Genomic DNA, 6000 nt, shown 5'->3' with positions numbered 1-6000 from the left:
CTTTCCTAAGGCATTTAAGGACTAGTAGAAGTACTATAAGGAGCGGAAGCGTAAGTAGGCCGAGCGAAAGACGGCCGTAGAGGCAGTAAATAGCGACAATAGCGACGACTAGCCTCCGTATCCGCCTCCGCCTATAGCCTAGGATCGTCTTTGCTAGTTATAGTAGGATTCGAATAAGTCTCGCGATGCTAATATATCGCTAGTAAAGAAAGCTATCGTAGGTAATCGGAAGGTAAAGGGGAAGCAGTCTTAATCGTAACTAAAGGCGAAAGGCAAGCGTATAGGAGATCTAATCTAGGATGATAGTACTACGGCCTTATCTGCTCGTATACTAACATAGCGGATACTACGCCGCCGGCGCTAACGAGAGGACGAGGATAGTAATTATAGCACTCTAATATCGGTCGCTAAGTCTGCTCTTCGTAAGGCTATAAGCAGTAATCGCCCGCGTCGTACACTATCGCTTACTCTAAAGGCACGAGAGAACCTTACTCTTATTAGCGCAGATATCCTACCGGAGAACCTGCTTAAGGAGAGCCTAACTCGTCGTAAGAAGAGATAGATGCCTAAGCTAGAATTAGCACTAGAATAGCACTAGAGATAGCACTAGAATAGCACTAGAATAGCGCTAGAATTGGCACTAGAGATAGCACTAGAATAGCACTAGAATAGCGCTAGAATTGGCGCTAGAAATGGCGCTAGAAATGGCGCTAGAAATAGCGCTAGAAATGGCGCTAGAATTAGCAGTAGAATAGCAGTCGAGTTAGTATTAACAAGATCCGTTATAGCTACCCTTCTATTATATCCTTATAAGCTCGCTAAGTCCTCGTCGCCGACTATAATCTCCTCGTCCGACTCGTTATTATCTATCGGTTCGTTAGGCCTGTTTAGTTCTACGAGAGCTAGCTAAGCTGCTTCTACGAGAGCTAGCCTAGTTGAGCTGCTTCTACGAGAGCTAGTCTAGTTTAGCTGCTTCTACGAGAGCTACTTCTGCGAGAGCTGCTTCTACGAGAGCTGCTTCTACGAGAGCTACTTCTACGAGAGCTAGCCTAGTTAAGCTGCTTTAGCTGCTTCTACGAGAGCTGGCGTATAATGCCTAGTTAAGTTGCTTCTATAAGAGCTAGCGTGTAATGTATAATGCCTAGTTTAGCTGCTTCTGCGAGAGCTAGCGTATAGTAGTGCCTAGTTTAGCTGCTTCTGCGAGAGCTAGCGTGTAGTAGTGCCTAGTTTAGCTGCTTCTACGAGAGCTAGCGCTGGAATTGGCACTAGAGATGTCCTTATAAACTCGCTAAGTCCTTGTCCTATCTCCGGAAAAGTAAGCCGTAACACTACGCTCGATCGCGTTGCTTCTATAAGAGCTAGCGTATAATGTAGGATGCCTAGTTAAGTTGCTTCTGCGAGAGCCGGTATATAATGTAGGATGCCTAGTTTAGCTACTTCTACGAGAGCTAGCCTAGTTTAGCTGCTTCTGCGAGAGCCGGTGTATAATATAGGATGCCTAGTTAAGCTGCTTCTACGAGAGCTAGCGCTAGAATTAGCGCTAGAATTAGCATTTAATAAGGTCCTTCCTTACTACCCTTCTATTATGTCCTTATAAGCTCGCTAAGCAGGCTCTTCTATTATATCCTCGTAAGCTCGCTAAGCAGGCTTTTCTATCGTATCCTTGTAAGCTCGCTAAGCAGGCTTTTCTATCGTGTTCTTTGCGACGAGGGTTTGTAGATAGTTATAGGTGTCGATAGTCGTATATGTCGATAGTCGTATATATCGATAGTATATAAGAGCTAGGCGAGAAGCGTAAATTCGAGGAAGCGATAAGGATGCCGAGTCCCGCTAAGACCCCGGATTTAGTATAGCAGAGCGCTTAATTAGTAGGATTAAACGTTATAGCTGCTTCCTTCCGCGTATTTACAATACCGACTTTTACGACTTTTACAATAGCATTACTAATATAGCGAGATACGTCGATTTAGTGCGTTTCTAGTAAATAGCGCTAACAAAAGTGTCTAACACGATAACGACGGCCGCCTTAGGCACTAAGAACCGCCTCCGAAACCCGAGAAGTTACTAACACTACTAATACTACTAACACTAGCGACACTAGCGACACTAGCGACACTAGCGACACTAGCGACACTAGCGACACTAGCACTATACTTATTGCACCGCAGCTATTAGTACTATAATATATATAGTAAGGATAGATATATAGGGCGATAATATATATCGAGCGTAAGCACTCTTCGAGAAGCTACGACAGCCCTCTTACGTTAACGCCCTCTATTGCTTAGACTCTCCTAGAACGATCATTCCGATAACTAGTTACTATACGAGGTAGAGAAGAACGAGTAGTAGCGTCCGGGGATCTAATTAACTAGCGGCACTAAGCGGCTATAGAAGCACATACTCCGAAGTATACTAGAATTATACATAGCCTATATGCTACGCGCAATGCGTAACAATTAACGTATTCTATTACTAACTACAGTACGAGGTGTATAGGAAGGGACTTATTAAGCGAAACAATAATAGCTTATTCGCTAAAGCGACACTTATTAGTACCTAGACAATAATAGAGTGTAACCGCGCCCTTAGTATTAGAGACACTATAAAAAAAAAGGTTGTCGAGCGCGTTACAGTCGTATAGCAATGTTAATACGCTTACTAGAAGAGGAGGCGTACTATAGTCGGATAATAGTCTTAATGCGCTTTCGGATCGGTACGCACTATAGTCGAATAGCAGTCTTAATACGTAAAGGGCTACAGTCGTATAGCAGTAAAGACTAAGACTAAGACTAAGACTAAGCGCCTTCGGGCTTAATAAGTATACTAGAGGCCCTTACGTAACGACTAAGGTTATTATAACTAACAGTCCTAACGAAGGCGTTACGCCGACTTAACTAGATGCGCGTATATTATCCTATAAAGAGTCCGAACGTAGGAAGCCTGTAGCCGCTACTTAAGGTATACCTTACTAAAGAGTTTTTACCGAGTTAGACCTATAGCAATGCTACGAACCTATTAACCTACTTAGTCTATTAACCTACTTAGTAGGAGAGTCGCTATCGAGCCGCTACTTAAGGTATACCTTACTAAAGAGTTTTTACCGAGTTAGACTGTTAGCCGCATTATAGGTGTACCTTACTAAAGAGTTTTTACCTCCGCTAATCCATCTAAGACCTCTGCAGTTTGCACTAAGACTGCGATGTTCTAATAAAAACTATACTCTTTCGGTTAAATGCGTAGTCGACGCCCGCTAAAGCTATAGAAAACAACCTACTCGCTAAGAGAGTCGCCTTCGCAACGTCTTACGTCGGTAAAGCCTATCGGAGACCTTAAAAGAAAAGAAGGACTAAACAAACTCTACCGATCGAGGAACCTTAACTAACTTAAGCGGTTCTATCGGTAGTAAGCCTTAGGACTAGTTAGGAGATAGTGTTAATCGCTATAGAGCTACCTATATACGATAAAGAGGTATCGACACTGTTACATACGCCGATAGCTAGTATGTTACTAGGGGTGTTAGTGTGTTAGTATATATAGAAGAAGAAGAAGAAGAAGAAGTTGAACTAGGAAGCGTAGGTCTATATTAGCGTATCGTAGGTAAGGTTTGCCTCTACTAATAGGATTGCGCTATTTAGCTACAATAGCAAGGCAATAATAACGGCTATACATTATCGCACTTTTAACGCAATAGCCGCCGACTGCTAGTCGAATGCCTAAGGCTAGAATTGCTAGCGACTAGAGGCATTGTACGCCTAGCCTAGCTAGCTATTAAGCAATTATCGTACGCCTAGCCTAGCTAGCTATTAAGCTATTATCGTACGCCTAGCTAAACCCTTCGTAGCTAGCTATTAAGTAATTATCGTATACCTAGCCTAGCTAGCTACTAAGTAATTATCGTACGCCTAGCCTAGCTAGCTATTAAGTAATTATCGTACGCCTAGCCAAACCCTTCGTAGCTAGCTATTAAGTAATCATCGTACGCCTAGTTAAACCCTTCGACTTTATAAGCACCCCCGACGAGGTACGCACTCTAGTCTACCGCTACTACTTCGCCGCTAACCGCACTTTTAACGTAATAGCCGCCCGCTGCTAGTTTAGTGCCGAGGCTATATATTAGGCTAGTAACTAGAAGGTGACTAGAAGCTATTAACGAGAGCTAGATAATAAATATATTAGATTAGATTGCTATATACCTAGACTCCGAATATGCCGAATACAAAAGCTATTTTAATTCAATCCTTAATCGCTATAACACCCTAGTCTATAGCTATAGCTGTTGCAATAGCCTCGTTATTATCTTAGTCTAGATCCTAATACTCGGCATAATCGAAGTAGCTAGTAGCAGTAGCGGTCTCTTAGATAGCACTATGTATAAGTGTTAGGTCGTCGCTGTCGTCTATTCTACTACTAGTTCTACTAGTTCTACTAGTTCTACTAGTTCTACTAGTTCTACTAGCTCTACTAGTATCGTAAACTAGGTTACGATTAGCATCGTTAGACTATAGCATGTCTAGGTCTACGAGTGCTGCGCCGTATAGCATACCGCTAGCTATAGTATAGAAGCCGAGATTGCTACTGCTACTACTACTACTATCGTCTGCGCCTAATGCCTAGATATATCCTGCCGGTAGTAGACCGTCGCCTAACTAAGCAAAGCTATTAGCATCTATATATAGCTTATCTACCTTATTAATAGCCCTAGCACCGAGTGGACTACGATCTCCGCTATATCCGTTAAGTCCGTAGCTACGAGTATCGGCACTATTAATGCTATCGACGCTATTATTGCCTGCCTCGTTCGTACTTACAGTTACATACCGAGAACGAGCGCTATAAGCTTTATTTAACGCCTTAATCGCTAGTACTAGCTTACTAATACTAATCTGCTAAATATCGTCCGATAGGGCACAATTATCCTCGGAAGAATCCTTACTAACTAGCTGTCGCTCTGTAAGGCTATCTCGGAACAGCTTGTCGGCTATACTTAGTATATCGGTTACGGCGTTCTTATTAGTATAGTAATTAGTACCTTCGATACCGATCGCGGATATAAACATCTTCTTTAATGCTCGAGCTACGCGGCGATTACCGGCCTTCTTGCGAGCGATAGCGGCTATATTATAGGTCGAGTTACTAAAGTGGTTTAGGTCTAGAGTTAGGTCGTTATTAATAAGCTCGATTTCCTTATCTATAGCGATGCCTTTGCCTTCCTTACCCGAGGGATTTACGACAGAGATAGCTATTAATGCTCGACGTAACGGCTAATCCTGTTCGAGTAACTAGCGGAATTCTAGCATATACTTCGCGTAGTTAGTCTGGTTAGTTCTAAGGAATAGAACGATAAGGTAGTCTACTATACGCTTTAAGTGACCGACATCTATTTTCCGGATAGCGGTACGTATTGTTATTAGCTCCTCGATCTGTATAAGCAAGCGGTATATAGTAGTATAATTAGCATCCTAGATAAGGACCTTATCCTTACTAATATACTTATTCTGCTATGCCTCCTTAGTAAACGCCTTAGTCTAGATGTTCTCGACTATTTGCAGATACTACCCCGGCTCGAGATTAGAGACAGCGACCTTTAGTACCTCGATCCGGCTCTTCGACTTATCGGAATAGTCTAAAAAACCCTACGAGTCTATCTTATACTAGAAGTAGGTAGTAATACGGCTGCGGAATATACGATATAGTAGGTTTAAGACAAGGAAGTATTTAGGGTTCTCTTTACTAATACCTTTTATCGTATAGAATAAGGCATCGCCGACTAAGGAATAGGCAAGCTATGCTTTATCGGAATTCTTATCGAAGTGGGTCTTAACGATACCGTACGCTTTGTTTATACAGATATATAGCTAGCTAGGCACGATTACGCCCTAGTTATATCGATTATACGGGCGCTCCGACTCGACGCCTTCCGCTTAATAGCTATTAAAATAGGCACAAGTTATCTAGTCTCCGACGATTAGATATAGCCGACTCTTCTTGTCGCGCGCG

The sequence above is a fragment of the Pseudocercospora fijiensis genome (assembly GCF_000340215.1).
Source record: "Pseudocercospora fijiensis CIRAD86 unplaced genomic scaffold MYCFIscaffold_2, whole genome shotgun sequence".
NCBI classification, from domain to species: domain Eukaryota; kingdom Fungi; phylum Ascomycota; class Dothideomycetes; order Mycosphaerellales; family Mycosphaerellaceae; genus Pseudocercospora; species Pseudocercospora fijiensis.
This window is presented reverse-complemented; position numbering follows the sequence as displayed.